Genomic DNA, 16,238 nt, shown 5'->3' with positions numbered 1-16,238 from the left:
GAGAAATAAAAAACAGAACAGGGACAGAGGTAGTTTTTATGTGATGTAGGCTATGATTGGTATTATGCAAATCACACACTATAAACATGGTAGAGAAGCAGAAACAGATAATGGCAGTAAAGTCAGATATTTTAATAAGTGGAAGAAACAATATGATTATATTATTAGAGTCTACTTGAAGCTTTTTATATTTGTCTCTCTCTCTCACCCACACACACACACACACACACACACACACACACACACACACACACACACACACACACACACACACTGTACTACCACGTTGTTCTGCTTCCATCTCCTCCCAGCCCTTGACATTTAGCAGTCCCACTCCCAACACACACAGACACACACACACACCACACACTAGGGCTGCACGATATTGACAAAATGTGATATTGCAATATTGATTATGAATACTGCAATATTGATATGTTTTCTGATATTTTTATCATATGTAAAATTACTAAAAAGATTCATAACAAATAAAACAAGTTTCCTCACATCAAAATGTTTATTTCTACTGACAGTCTGCCATTGCGCCACAAGGTCTACTTAATAATGCATATACACATCAACTTTCTTTTTGATTAATGCAAATACACATCAACTTTATTTTAAGCTGCAGTTCTGGAATGTTAAGTTGCAGTTCTAGAACAATAGGTTGAAGTTTTAGAATTTGAACATACATTGTCACCAGACTTTAGTGTGATGTGAGGAACAGGAGGTCAGCACAGGCCATGATCGTAGAATGCAGGTACATTTTAGTCTGGTAAATTTCAGGGATTTTTACACTGGGATGGAACTGCTAATCTTGCGATTGACAGACGATCGACCCCAATACAGCCACATTATACAGTTCAGAACTCAGGTATTCCCACTCACTAAAACACCACCGCCCAACGTGGGGCTCCAACCCACGACCCTGAGATTAAGAGTCTCATGCTCTACCGACTGAGCTAGCCAGGCCTTTCTTAAGTTATGAGTTGCAGTCCAAAACCTTTACTTAAAACGTCTGAAATGTTACAGTTCTAGAATGTTACTTGGCAGTTCTAGAATGTTAGATTGAAGTTCTAGAATGTTAAGCTGCCATTCTACAATGTTAGCTTTAAATTCTAGAATGTTAAGCTGCAGTTCTAGAATGTTAGGTTGAAATTCTAGAATGTAAAGATGCAGTTCTAGAAAGTTAAGCTTTCATTCTAGATATTTGAGTTACATTTCAAGAACAATAGGTTGAAGTTTTAGAATTTTTATAATTGCGTTCCCAACTGATAATCTTGTGATTGACAGCCGATCTACCCCAATACAGCCACCTGATACTAAATAATAATAATAATACATTTATTTAAAAACGCCTTCCTTGGTACTCAAGGACGCCGCACAGGAAATTCATAAATTAAGAACAGCAAAACAAATACTATACAGCAAAACAAATACTATACAGCAAAACAAAACCAGTACTATACAACAGCAAAACAAATACTATACAACAGCAAAGCCAAACAAATACTATACAACAGCAAAACAAATACTATACAACAGCAGAACCAATACTATACAGCAAAGCAACAGAAAAGGCAGAGCAATTGACATTTAGGTGGAATAGGCAGTTTTAAACAGATGTGTTTTTAGTTGAGATTTGAAATGGGGGAATGAATCAATGTTTCTGAATTGGGGGGGTAGTGAGTTCCAGTTACGGGGAGCAGAGCAGCTAAATGCTCTGCCCCCCATGGTGGTGAGACGGGGGGGGACAGAGAGGTTTATGGAGGAAGAGGATCTGAGGGAGCGGAAGGGAGTGGGACACTGGAGGAGATCAGACAAATATGGGGGGGGCGAGGTTGTGGATGGCCTTGAATGCTAATAGAAGGATTTTGAATTTGATACGGAACTGGACTGGGAGCCAGTGGAGCTGGTGGAGGACAGGAGTGATGTGGGTGATGGAGGGGGTTCGAGTTATGATGCGGGCAGCCGAATTCTGAACCAATTGAAGTTTGTGGAGGGATTTGTGAGCGAGATAGAAGAGGAGAGAGTTGCAAAAGATCGAACCCCGATCTTCCGCGCGACAGGCGGAGATACTGTCCATTATACTAACGAGGAATGCCCAAGCTTAAAATTTGGCACATCAAGAAATAGGTGGCGCTATTCCAACATTCAGACCACAGTCAATTGATGTAGAAATATTTAAGTTTACAACATATTTGCTGTCATTCAAATCCATGACAAATCATCTGTGACTGAATCTAGTTTAAATTCTCTATTTTGTAGCATTTTGAACATTTGCAGTAAAATAAAAATGGTGCATTTTCCCACAAATATGCCAAATAAATTTGTTTTGTCAGTTTCCGTAGTGTAGTGGATATCACGTTTGCCTAACACGCAAAAGGTCCCCTGTTCGAAACAGGGTGGAAACACATTTCTTTATTTGTATTGACTTTGCACAATCAAACTCTGCGAAGTTAAACCCTCCATAACCTTCATGGAAAAATCTCCCTGACGTGAAATCGTGGCCAGGCCTACCGAAGTTTCCCCAGTGCAGTAGTCATCAATTCAGAGATTCAGGAATATCCTGTCTAAAATTGATGCAGAAAAACTAGTCCACGCATTTGTTACTTCTAAGCTGGATTACTCCAATTCTTTATTCAGGCTGCTTAAAGAGTCATAAAGATTCTTCAGCTGATCCAGAATGCTGCAGCACGTGTCTGATAGGAACCAGGAAAAGAGATCACATCTCTCCGGGTTTAGCTTCTCTGCATTAACTTCCTGTAAAATCCAGAATGGAATTTAAATCTTTCTTTCACCTAAAAGCTCTTCATGTTCAAGCACCATCTTGTCTTAAAGAGCTCATTGTACCTTATTACCCTACCAGAGCACTGCGCTCCAAGAATGCAGGGTTACTTGTGGTTCATAAAGTCTCCAAAAGAAGAATGGGAGCCAGAGTGTTCAGCTATCAAGCTCCTCACCTGTGGAACCAGTTCCCGTTTGGGTTCAGGAGGCAGACTCCGTCTCCACATTTAAGAGTAGGCTTAAGACTTTCCTCTATGATGAAGCTTGTAGTGAGTGCTGGCTCAGTTTTTCCTTGCCTCTTTTACCTAGTGATTGCTCTTGGTGGGATTTTCGGGTTTCTGTAAATAACATCACAGAATAGTTCTGGACCTGCTCTTTTATGAAAGCGCAATGAGATAAGTGTTGTTGTGATTTGGCGCTACAAAAAAAAATGAATTGAATTAAATTACCTGAACCTCAACTTCCTAGCCTCATAGTTGATGTTTTACATTCTTGGTCCTTCTTAGCTTCCTGCCGTCGCCTACGTTCCTGGATCCTGAGGTAGGTGATGATATCATCACTGAAAACCTATCTTTGATAGCAGGATCATTCTCAATCCTTTTGTATAACCTTTGTCTTTCTTTGAGTAGATCCACTATAATACATTCTTAAAAAATGCATATCTATGTCTAAGTCCTAAACTAGATTCAGTCTAAGTCTAAGTCTAAATCTATCTTTTGCTATGGTTAGCCTCGTATCCAAACTACTTGGCGATGCAGTAGTGTCGATGTAGCCTTGGGAAATAATTAGCAGCTGGTAGATAGATCCCCCATCGGGAATAAAACCCCAGTCTTCCGTGTGAGAGCGGAGGCATACCATCCAAGTTTCATAGTATTTTGGTTTTTGTGTTGGACAAGTGCACTGTTTGAAATAAGCTTTTGAGATACAGAACGTCTTCACTTGGTACAGCAATTGACTTCCAACGCGATGGGAGAAATCCTGAGCTTTGAGATTTGGAGGGCTGACTTTGATTCCGAATGCTTGACACTGGACTTCAATCTGCCCCAGTGGCGCTGTAGATCACTGTTTGATCAAGCCAACAGAACAACATATCGGAAAGAGCAGAAAGGAATTATAAGGTGCCCACACTTGACATCTCCCAACTCCTGCGGCGCTTGTGACGTTTTGTTCATGTCCAGGAGTTGTTGCTCTTTCCATCGCTTGAAAATATTCCCATTTCGGATCAGGAGCTCCTCCTCCATGCTGAACAAGCTTGAGCCAGGCCCACTTTCCGGAGTATCCAGCGTTTGCCGGGACTTCCTCGAGGCCTTGTAGCATTGGTTAGCTGGTAGAAAAGTCCCCGTCGGGGAATTGAACCCCGATCTTCCGCATGACAGGCTGAGACAATGTCCATTTACTAACGAGGAATGCCCAACACTTAAGTTTGCACATCAAGAAATAGGTGGCGCTATTCCAACATTTAGGCCACAGTCAATGCATGTAGAAATATTTATGTTTACTACATATTTGCTGTCATTCAAATACAGGACAAAGCATCTGTGACGAATCTAGTTTAAATCTCTATTTTGTAGCATTTGAACATTTGCAGTAAAATAAAAATGGTCCATTTTCCCACAAATATGCCAATAAATTTTTTTAGTCAGTTTCCGAAGTGTATGGTTATCAGTTTGCCTAACACGCAAAAGGCCCCCTGTTCGAAACAGGGCGGAACACATTTCTTTATTGTATTGACTTTGCACAATCAAATTCTGCGCGTTAAACCCTCCATGACCTCACGGAAAAATCTCCCTGACGTGAAATTGGGGGCCAGGCCTACCGAAGTTTCCCCAGTGCAGTAGTCCATCACATTCAGAGATTCAGGAATATCCTGTCTAAAATGATGCGAAAACTAGTCCACGCATTTGTTACTTCTAAGCTGGATTACCCAATTCTTATATCAGGCTGCTTAAAAGAGTCCATAAAGATTCTTCAGCTGATCCAGAATGCTGCAGCACGTGTTCTGATAGAACCAGGAAAAGAGATCACATCTCTCCGGGTTTAGCTTTTCTGCATTGGCTTCCTGTAAATCCAGAATAGAATTTAAATCCTTCTTCTCACCTACAAAGCTCTTCATGTTCAAGCACCATCTTATCTTAAAGAGCTCATTGTACCTTATTACCCCACCGAGCACTGCGCTCCCAGAATGCAGGGTTCCTTGTGTTCCTAAAGTCCTCAAAGTAGAATGGGAGCCAGAGTGTCAGCTATCAAGCTCCTCACCAGGTTCCCGTTTGGGTTCAGGAGGCAGACACCATCTCCACATTTAAGAGTAGCTTGAGACTTTCCTCTTTGATGAAGCTTATAGGTAGTTCTGGCTCAGTTTTCCTTGCCTCTTTCGCCTAGTGCTTGCTCTTGGTGGAATTTGTCCGGTTTCGTAAATAACATCACAGAAGATGGTCTGGACCTGCTCTTTTATGAAAAGCGCAATGAGATAAGTGTTGTGTGATTTGGGCGCTATATAAATAAAATTGAAATGAATTAAATTACCTGAACCTCAACTTCCTAGCCTCATAGTTGATGTTTTACATTCTGTCTGTCTTAGGTTCCTGCTGTCTGCCTACGTTCCTGGATCCTGAAGTAGGTGATCATAATCGTCACTGAAAACATATCTTTGATAGCAGATCATTCTCAATCCTTTGTAAAACCTTTGTCTTCTTGGAGTATAATCCACTATAATACATTCTTAAAAATGTCATATCTTTTGCTATGGTTGGGCCTCGTATCCAACTACTCTGGCAGATGATACTAGTGTCGATTTAGCCTTGGAAATATTAGCAGCTGGTAGACAGATCTCCCCATCGGAAATAAACCCCAGTCTTCCGTGTGAGAGGCGGAGGCGACCATCCAAAGTTTCAGTAGTATTGTGGTTTTTGTGTTGGAACAAGTGCACTGTTTGAAATAAGCTTTGAGATACAAGAACGTCTTCACTTGGGACAGCAATTGACTCCCACCCGATGGGAGAAATCCTGAGCTTTGAGATTTGAGGGGCTGACTTTGTTACGAATGCTTGACACTGGACTTCAATCTGCCCAGTGGGCGCTGTGGATCACTGTTTGATGAAGCCCACAGAACAACATAATCTGGAAAGAGCAGAAGAGGAATTATAAAGTGCCCAGACTTGACACTCTCCCACCTTCTGCTGCGCCTTGTGAGGTGCTGTTCATGTCCCGTAGATATGCTTTTTCCATCGCTTGACGATATTCCATTTAGGGTCAGGATTCTCCTCCCATGCTGAACACAGCCTGAGCCACACGCTTTCCCTCATGATTCACCCCAGTGGAAGCTGTAGATCAATGCCTGATAAAGCCAAAGAACCACATAGTCTGCAAAGAGCAGCAATGGAATTCCAAGTGGCTAGACTTGACACTCTCCCAACTCCTGCGGCACCTTGTGACGTTTTGTTCACGTCCAGGAGTTGTGCTCTTTCAATCGCTTGAAATATTCCCATTTAGGATCAGGAGTTCTCCTTCCATGCTGAACACAGCTTGAGCCAAGGCCCACTTTCCCGAGTAGTCCCACGCGTTCGCCGGGACTTCCTCGAGGCCTTGCATCGGTTCTGGTAGAAAAATCTCCCCGTCGGGAATCGAACCCCTGATCTTCCGCGTGACAAGCAGAGATACTGTCCATTATACTAACGAGGAATGCCCAAGCTAAATATGGCACATCAAGAAATAGGTGGCGCTATTCCAACATTCACCACAGTCAAGCATGTATAATTTTAGGTTTATTACATATTTGCTGTCATTCAAATCCATGACAATCATCTGTGACTGAATCTTTTAAAATCTCTATTTTGTAGCTTTTGAACATTTGCAGTAAATAAAAATGGTGCATTTTCCCACAAATATGCAAAATAAATGCTTTTCCGTCAGTTTCCGTAGTGTAGTGGTTATCACGTTCGCCTAACACGCGAAAGGTCCCCTGTTCGAAACAGGGTGGAAACACATTTCTTTGTTTGTATTGACTTCGCACAATCAAACTCTGCAAAGTTAAACTCTCCATGACATTCACGAAAAATCTCCCTGACGTGAAATCGTGGCCAGGCCTGCCGAAGTTCCCCAGTGCAGTAGTCATCACATTCAGAGATTCAGGAGTATCCTGTTGAAAATTGATGGAGAAAAACTAGTCCACGCATTTGTTACTTCTAAGCTGGATTACTCCAGTTCTTTATTATCAGGTTGCTTAAAAGAGTCCATAAAGATTCTTCAGCTGATCCAGAATGCTGCAGCACGTGTTCTGATAGGAACCAGGAAAGAGATCACATCTCTCCTGTTTTAGCTTCTCTGCATTGGCTTCCTGTAAAATCCAGAATAGAATTAAAATCCTTCTTCTCACCTACAAAGCTCTTCATGTTCAAGCACCATCTTATCTTAATGAAAAAGAAAGTTGATGTGTATAGCATAATCTAAAAGAAAGTTGATGTGTATATGCATTAATAAAAACTAAATTGAATGTGTATATGCACTTATTAAAAAGAAAGTTGATGTTTTTAAGCATTAATGAAAAAGAAATTTGATCTGTATATGCATTTATCAAAACAAAAGTTTATGTGTATATGCATTAATGAAAAGAAAGTTGATTTTTATTTGCGTAAAATAAAAAGAAAGTGATGTGTATATGCAGTAATATCAAAGAATGTTGATGGTATATGGATTATATCAATAAAAGTTGATGTGTTCATGCTTTAATATCAATAAAAGTTGATGTGTTCATGCTTTAATATCAATAAAAGTTGATGTGTATATGCATTAATATAAAAGAAAGTTGATGTGTATTTGCATAAATCAAAAATTAAGTTGATGAGTGTATGAATTAATCTAAAAGAAAGTTGGTGTGTGTATGCATAAATCAAAAATTAAGTTTATGTGTATATGCATTAATCAAAAAGAAATTTGATTTGTTAGGCATTCATTAAAAAGAAAGTTGATGTGTATATGCATTTATTAAAAGAAGTTGATGTCATAATGAATAGTGATGATGACATAATGAATGGTGATGATGAATCAAATAGAAAGTTGATATGTATATGCATTATATAAAAGAAAGTGATGTGTATATGCAATAATCAAAAAGAAAGTTGATGTGTATATTAGGGGTGATCCGAGTATCCGGCTGAAACGAGTATCCGGTACGGATAAAGCCCTTTGCCGAGTACAAGTATTATCCGAGTAATATGAGTCAATATCCGTGCTCGGATTGAATAAAACTCCTCAACTGGCCGCGCAGCGTTCTGTGATAATCACAGCGCCCCCCCCCCCGCCTACAAACCCGCTCGGATCAATCACACACACACAGAACATGGAGAAATGTGCTCCCTCGGCCTCTCTCTCTCTCTCTCCCCTCCCTCTCTCTCTCTCTCTCTCTCTCTCTCTCTCCTGCTCCCTCAGTCAATCAGGTCTGCGGATCTGTTCCGTTAACGTTTAGGGTTTCTTCAGCTTCAGGTTTGTTTTTAACTTCGTTTGTAGTCCTTACATAGTAACCAGTAGATTTCTGGTGAACGTGGGGTTTGTAGTCTTTACATAGTAACCAGTAGATTTCTGGTGAACGTGGGGTTTGTAGTCCTTACATAGTAACCAGTAGATTTCTGGTGAACATGGGGTTTGTAGTCCTTACATAGTAACCAGTAGATTTCTGGTGAACGTGGGGTTTGTAGTCCTTACATAGTAACAGTAGATTTCTGGTGAACGTGGGGTTGTAGTCCTTACATAGTGACCAGTAGATTTCTGGTGAACGTGGGTTTCAGACTGCTGCTTGTTTTAAATGCAACTCCCGTTGCGTCTCTGCCATCGGAGATTTTTTTTTTACTGTCAGCTGCCCCCGCCCTATCTCTCTCTTTCTCTCTCTCTCTCTCTCTCTCTCTCTCTCTCTCTCTCTCTCTCTCTCTCTCTCTCTGTGTCTCTCTCTTACTCACACACACACACACACATACCTGGTGTGGAATAAATAAATAAAAAGAACCAAACCAAAAAAAATCACACTGATCATAAAATTTTAAAGTTAAAAAAGAAAGTTATATTGAGTATGAAAACTCTTGTTCATTACATTTACTTCATAATTGAAAACCGCATGTGTTGTATTCATTGTTGCAAAACGTTCTGTATATAGTTTGTTTGTTACCATGACAACACCATGATCTGAAGCTTGATGCTGTCATGTAAATAGTTTTCAAATCAGCAATAAATATAACAATTTCTGATCAACTCATATCATTGCATGCTTAAATAACATGCCGTTAATAAATGCATATAGACATCAACTTTCTTTTTATTATTCATCACAATTCATTATGACATCAACTTTCTTTTATATTAATGCATATACACATTAACTTCTTTTTGATTTATCATCACCATTCATTATGTCATCATCACGATTCATTATGACATCAACTTTCTTTTTAATAATGCATATACACATCAACTTTCTTTTAGATTTATGCATAAACACATCAACTTTTTTTAAATAATTGCATATATACATTTTGATTGAAAGACAAGAACTCATCAATAAATTTGAAATAAGTTTGCAAAATTCTTTGTCTGCCAATAGAAGAGAGTTAAATCTCCAAAGAGGTGGGCTACGTTTATAGGTAGAAAGTTGCATATCTAATAATAAAGGTGAATGGTCAGATATTACAATACCTAAATAGTCAGAGGAAATTACACCTGCATTAAGAGTACTGTCAATAAAAAAGTAATCAATCCTAGAATATGAAAAACGTAACAAGGTGCCGCAGGAGTTGGGAGAGTGTCAAGTCTGGGGTGAATCATGAGGGGAAAGCGTGCCTTGGCTCAGGCTGTGTTCAGCATGGGAGGAGAACTCCTGACCCTAAATGGGAACATCGTCAAGCGATGGAAAAAGCATATCTACTGGACATGAACAACACCTCACAAGGCGCAGCAGAAGGTGGGAGAGTGTGAAGTCTGGGCACCTTATAATTCCTCTTCTGCTCTTTCCAGATTATGTTGTTCTGTGGGTTTCATCAAACAGTGATCTACAGCGCCCACTGGGGCAGATTGAAGTCCAGTGTCAAGCATTCGTAATCAAAGTCAGCCCCTCCAAATCTCAAAGCTCAGGATTTCTCCCATCGGGTTGGGAGTCAATTGCTGTCCCAAGTGAAGACGTTCTTGTATCTCAAAAGCTTATTTCAAACAGTGCAACTTGTTCCAACACAAAAACCACAATACTACTGAAACTTTGGATGGTCGCCTCCGCCTCTCACGCGGAAGACTGGGGTTTTATTTCCCGATGGGGAGATCTATCTACCAGCTGCTAATTATTTCCCAAGGCTACATCGACACTAGTATCATCTGCCAGAGTAGTTTGGATACGAGGCCCAACCATAGCAAAAGATATGACATTTTTTATTTGTATTAATTGTATTATAGTGGATATACTCCAAGAAAGACAAAGGTTTTACAAAAGGATTGAGAATGATCCTGCTATAGAAAGCTATTAATAATCAAATATAATATTTACCAATTTACATGTGAAAATATGTCTGCTCTATACAAGTTAAATTAATTTACACATTTATAGTGTGATGTGTATATTCTCATACTTTTTTACAATATATTTTGTTTTCATCCCTCAAAAATAATTAAAAATAAAATGAGAAAAGTCTTATAGACTGGAATTGTCTACGGTATATGACATCACAGCATTCTATAACACATCAAAAGAACTACTGACCAATCAGCTGTGAGTTCATGATGACGTCATGAGTGAGGTCACAAAACATCCATAGAGAACCTTATATGTACAAGCCGTGTTGAGTCTTTAAGTTCAGGGTTCTGCTCTGGGCAGCTGGAGGCCAGAAGCTTCGGCAGAGACTAGGCGCTGCGAAAGCAGCTTGTCTTTGAAGGCCTCGCTTCCAGAAGATGAGGACCAGATGCTGCGAAAGTAGTTTGTCTTTGGTCTTTGAGGCCTCCTTACCTGAAGCTGGTAACCTCCAGTCAGCCAGAGAAGAGGACTTGACTGGCTCCGCAGAGGAACAGAGCTACCAGCTCTGAGGGCAGGGGTCAGGGACCAAGGTAAGTGGTTTAGAAAGGTATTAGGGATCATGAATGCGCTTCAGCAAAGCTTAAAACAAGTCTGAAAAAAAAGCCAAAAGTCACCCCCCCCAAAGGGACGTACCATCTCCAACAGAAAACACTGTTCACAAACTGCTCCAAACAGCTCTACTGTAGTCCAGCCTTTACTTCCGTGGCGACCGAGCGTCACTTTGTATCACACGTTATAATGCTCGGCTAGTTGTTAGCATGGCACACCCTCATACTCTGCTCCTGATTGGCTTGTAATCCTTACCTACATACTGCACATGTGCAACTCTCAACAAAGATGAAAGAGAAGTGCGATGCCTCACTCTGTAACTAAAACAGAGATGTGTTTCAGGTGTTATATGTGATTCAGGTGATTGATGTTTTTCAGTTGTTTGATGTGTTTCAGGTGTCTGAAGTGATTCAGGTGTTAGATGTATATGTAAATTGGTGCATAATAGCCTATGTTAATACAATAGCCGTTGATGATCAAATCCTTGCTGGGGGAGGACACCCAACTACCACATATTGAGCTACTGCCACCCATCAACATTTGACCCTGACGTGATTTGAACACGCAACCTTCTGAGCTGGAGTCAGACGCACTACCGTTGCGCCACAAGGTCTGCTAACTAATGCATGTACAGATCAAATTTCTTTTTGATTAATGCAAATACATGTGTGCATTTCTCCGTGGATTAAGCGTTTTGTTACTTTCACAGTATTCATATTGAAAATCAACCTGGTTTTGAATCAAAAAAGACACAGAAATCTCCCTTTTTACAATATATGACTTTCAAGGGATCACTTTTGTTTTTCAAAACTTGAACCCTATTTCCTTACTTTTTTGTATCTAAGTGACTGATTTAAGTTTTAGGGTTCTTCTCCGGGTAGCTGAAGGGCAGCGGCTTCGGCAGAGACCAGGCGCTGCGAAAGCAGTTTGTCTTTGGAGGACTTGCTTCCAGAAGACAAGGACCAGATGCTGCGAAAGCAGTTTGTCTTTGGAGGCCTCGCTGCCAGAACGCAGGGACCGGAACACGCAAAGCAGTTGGTCTTTGAGGCCTCCTTACCTGAAGCTGGTGACCTCCAGTCAGCCAGAGAAGAGGACCTGACTGGCTCCGCAGAGGAACAGAACTACCAGCTCTGAGGGCAGGGGTCAGGGACCAAGGTAAGTGGTTTAGAAAGGTATTAGGGATCATGAATGCACTTCAGCAAAGCTTAAAACAAGTCTGAAAAAAAAGCCCAAAATCACCCCCCCCAAAGCGACATACCATCTCCAACAGAAAACACTGTTCACAAACTGCTCCAAATAGCTCTACTGTAATCCAGCCTTTACTTCCGTGGTGACTGAGCGTCACTTTGTATCACACGTTATAATGCTCGGCTAGCTGTTAGCATGGCACACCCTCATACTCTGCTGCTGACTGGCTTGTAATCCTTATCTAGGTACAGAGCAACTCTCAACAAAGATGGAACAGAAGTGCGATGCCTCACTCTGTAACTAAAACACAGTTGTGTTTCAGGTGTTTGATGTGTTTCAGGTGTCTGAAGTGATTCAGTTGTTTGAGGTGTTAGATGTTTTTGATATGTTTCAGGTATCAGATGTATATTGGTACATAAAGGTTTATGTGAATACAGGAAATAAAGCCTTTGATGCTCAAATCCTTGCTGGGGGAGGACACCCAACTACCACATATTGAGCTACTGCCACCCATCAACATTCGACCCTGACGTGATTTGAACACGCAACCTTCTGATCTGGAGTCAGACGCGCTACCGTTGCGCCAAATGACTTTTGTTTTTCAATACTTGAACCCTATTTCCTTACTTTTTTGTCTCTAAGTGAGTGATTTAAGTTTTAGGGTTCTTCTCCGGGTAACTGGAGGCCAGCGGCTTCGGCAGAGACCAGGCGCTGCGAAAGCAGTTTGTCTTTGGAGGCCTCGCTTTCAGAACGCAGGGACCGTTCGACGCAAAAGCAGTTGGTCTTTGAGGCCTCCTTACCTGAAGCTGGTGATTAATGTGTTTCAGATGTTAATGTCTTTTATGTCTTTGATGTGTTTGATGTGTTTCAGGTGTTTGGTGTGTTTCAGGTGTTTGGTGTGTTTCAGGTGTTTAATGTGTTTCAGGTGTTTGAAGTCTTTGATGTGTTTCAGGTGTTTTATATGTTTCAAGTGTTTGATTTGTTTCAGGTGTTTGATGTGTTTCAGGTGTTTGATGTGTTTAGGTGATTGATGTGATTCAGGTCTTTGATGTGTTTGTGTTTATGTTGTTTGATATGTTTCAGGTCTTTGATGTGTGTAATGTCTTTTATGTGTTCCAGGTGTTTGATGTGTTTCAGGTGTTTCAGGTGTTTGATGTTTTTGATGTGTTTGATGAGTTTCAGGTATTTGATGCGTTTCAGATGTTTGATAGGTTTCAGGAGTTTCATGTGTTTCAGGTGTTTGATGTTTTTAATGTGTTTCAGGTGTTTGATGTGTTTCAGCTGTTTGATGTCTTTGATGTGTCTCAGTTGTTTAACGTGTTTCAGGTGTTTGATGTGTTTGATGTATTACAGGTCTTTGATTTTTTTGTGTTTGAGATGTGTTTCAGGTGTTTGATGTGTTTCAGGTGTTTGATGTGTTTCAGGTGTGTGATGTCTTTGATATGTTTCAGGTGTTTGATGTCTTTCAGGTGTTTGATGTGTTTGATTAGTTTCAGGCATTTGACGTGTTACATGTGTTTCAGATGTTTGATGTGTTTCAGGTGTTTGATGTGTTTCAGATGTTTGATGTGTTTCAGGTGCTTGATATGTTTCATGTGTTTGATATGTTTCAGGGTTTTGATATGTGTCAAGTGTTTGATGTGTTTCAGGTATTTGATGTGTTTAAGGTGTTTGATTTGTTTCAGGTGTTTCATGTGTTCATGTGTTTGATGTGTTTCAGATGTTTGATGTGTTTCAGGTGCTTGATATGTTTCATGTCTTTGATATGTTTCACGGGTTTGATATGTTTCAGGTGTTTCATGTGTCTCAGGTGTTTAATTTGTTTCAGGTGTTTGAGTTGTTTGATGTGTTTGATATCTTTCATGTGTTTCAGTTGTTTGATGCTTTTGATTTGTTTGATGTGTTTCAGGTATTTGATGTCTTTGATGTGTTTGATGTGTTTCAGGTGTTTGTTTTGTTTCAGGTGATTTAGGTTTTTGATGTGTTTCAGGTGTTTGATGTGATTCAGGTGTTTGATGTTTTTTATGTGTTTCAGGTGTTTGATGTGTTTGATGTCTGTCAGTTGTTTAATGTGTTTCAGGTGTTTGATATGTTTGATGTGTTTCAGGTGATTGATGTGTTTCAATTTTTTGATATGTTTCAGTTGTTCGATGTGTTTGATTAGTTTCAGGTGCTTGATGTGTTTATGTGTTTCAGATGTTTGATGTGTTTCAGGTGCTTGATATGTTTCATGTGTTTGATATGTTTCAGGGGTTTAACATGTTTTAGGTGTTTGATGTGTTTCAGGTGTTCAATTTGTTTCAGGTGTTTGAGTTGTTTGATGTGTTTCATATCTTTCCGGTGTTTCAGGTGTTTTGATATTTTTAAATTGTTTGATGTGTTTCAGGTGTTTGGTGTGTTTTAGGTGTTTAATGTGTTTCAGGTGTTTGATGTCTTTGATGTGTTTCAGGTGTTTGATGTGTTTAGGTGATTGATGTGATTCAGGTCTTTGATGTGTTTTGTGTTTATGTTGTATGATGTGTTTCAGGTCTTTGATGTGTGTAATGTCTTTTATGTGTTCCAGGTGTTTGATGTGTTTCAGGTGTTTGATGAGTTTCAGGTATTTGATGCGTTTTAGATGTTTGATAGGTTTCAGGAGTTTCATGTGTTTCAAGTGTTTGATGTTTTTAATGTGTTTCAGGTGTTTGATGTGTTTCAGCTGTTTGATGTCTGTGATGTGTGTCAGTTGTTTAACGTGTTTCAGGTGTTTGATGTGTTTGATGTATTACAGGTCTTTGAATTTTTGTGTGTGTTTGAGATGTGTTTCAGGTGTTTGATGTGTTTCAGGTGTTTGATGTGTTTCAGGTGTGTGATGTCTTTGATATGTTTCAGGTGTTTGAGGTCTTTCAGGTGTTTGATGTGTTTGATTAGTTTCAGGCATTTGACGTGTTACATGTGTTTCAGATGTTTGATGTGTTTCAGGTGTTTGATGGGTTTCAGATGTTTGATGTGTTTCAGGGTTTTGATATGCTTCAAGTGTTTGAGTTGTTTGATGTGTTTAATGTGTTTGATTTCTTTCAGGTGTTTGATGTTTTTAAAGTGTTTGATGTGTTTCAGGTATTTGATGTGTTTAAGGTGTTTGATTTGTTTCAGGTGTTTCATGTGTTCATGTGTTTGATGTGTTTCAGATGTTTGATGTGTTTCAGGTGTTTGATGTTTTTCAGTTGTTTGATGTGTTTGTATTTCTGTTTTTTGATGTGTATCAGGTCTTTGATGTGTTTAATGTCTTTTATGTGTTTCAGGTTTTTGATGTCTTTGATGTATTTGATGTGTTTCAAGTGTTTGATATGTTTCAGGTGTTTGATATGTTTCAGGTGTTTTATGTGTTTGATTAGTTTCAGGCGTTTGACATGTTTCATCTGTTTCAGATGTTTGATGTGTTTCAGGTGTTTGATGTGTTTCAGATGTTTGATGCGTTCAGGTGCTTGATTTGTTTCATGTGTTTGAAATGTTTCAGGGGTTTGATTTGTTTCAAGTGTTTGATGTGTGTCTGGTGTTCAATTTGTTTCAAGTGTTTGAGTTGTTTGATGTGTTTCATATCTTTCATGTGTTTGAGTTGTTTGATGTGTTTGATATCTTTCATGTGTTTCAGGTGTTTGATGTTTTTCAGGTGTTATATGTGTTTCAGGTGCTTGATGTGTTTCATGTGTTTTATTTGTGTCAGGTGTTTCAGGTTTTTGAGGTGTTTTAGGTTTTTTATGTGTTTGAAGTGTTTGATGTGTTTTAGGTGATTGATGTAATTCAGGTCTTTCAGATCTTTGTTGTGTTTGTGCTTCCGGTGTTTGATGTGTTTCAGGTGTTTAATTTGTTTAAGGTGTTTGATTTGTTTCAGGTGTTTGATGTTTTTCAGTTGTTTGATGTGTTTGTATTTCTGTTTTTTGATGTGTATCAGGTCTTTGATGTGTTTAATGTCTTTTATGTGTTTCAGGTTTTTGATGTCTTTGATGTATTTGATGTGTTTCAGGTGTTTGATGTCTTTGATGTCTTTGATGTGTTTCAAATGTGTTTGATATGTTTCAGGTGTTTTATGTATTTGATTAGTTTCAGGCGTTTGACATGTTTCATCTGTTTCAGATGTTTGATATGTTTCAGGTGTTTGATGTGTTTCAGATGTTTGATGCGTTCAGGTGCTTGAT

The 16,238-nt window shown here is 39.5% G+C and overlaps 4 non-coding genes across 4 annotated transcripts; 2 read left to right on the top strand and 2 right to left on the bottom strand.

Moving 5' to 3' along the window:
• Positions 1 to 899: 899 nt before the first annotated feature.
• Positions 900 to 972, bottom strand: trnak-cuu (transfer RNA lysine (anticodon CUU)). The gene has a single exon. It is a non-coding gene; the product is annotated as a tRNA-Lys (tRNA).
• Positions 973 to 2,341: 1,369 nt separating this feature from the next.
• trnav-aac (transfer RNA valine (anticodon AAC)) lies at positions 2,342 to 2,414 on the top strand. Its single transcript has one exon. It is a non-coding gene; the product is annotated as a tRNA-Val (tRNA).
• A 4,280-nt stretch (positions 2,415 to 6,694) lies between these two features.
• On the top strand, positions 6,695 to 6,767 carry trnav-aac (transfer RNA valine (anticodon AAC)). The gene has a single exon. It is a non-coding gene; the product is annotated as a tRNA-Val (tRNA).
• Positions 6,768 to 11,416: 4,649 nt separating this feature from the next.
• trnaw-cca (transfer RNA tryptophan (anticodon CCA)) lies at positions 11,417 to 11,488 on the bottom strand. Its single transcript has one exon. It is a non-coding gene; the product is annotated as a tRNA-Trp (tRNA).
• Positions 11,489 to 16,238: the final 4,750 nt, after the last annotated feature.

This window comes from Etheostoma spectabile, unplaced genomic scaffold (genome assembly GCF_008692095.1).
Source record: "Etheostoma spectabile isolate EspeVRDwgs_2016 unplaced genomic scaffold, UIUC_Espe_1.0 scaffold00019160, whole genome shotgun sequence".
Classification (NCBI taxonomy): domain Eukaryota; kingdom Metazoa; phylum Chordata; class Actinopteri; order Perciformes; family Percidae; genus Etheostoma; species Etheostoma spectabile.
This window is presented reverse-complemented; position numbering and strand designations above follow the sequence as displayed.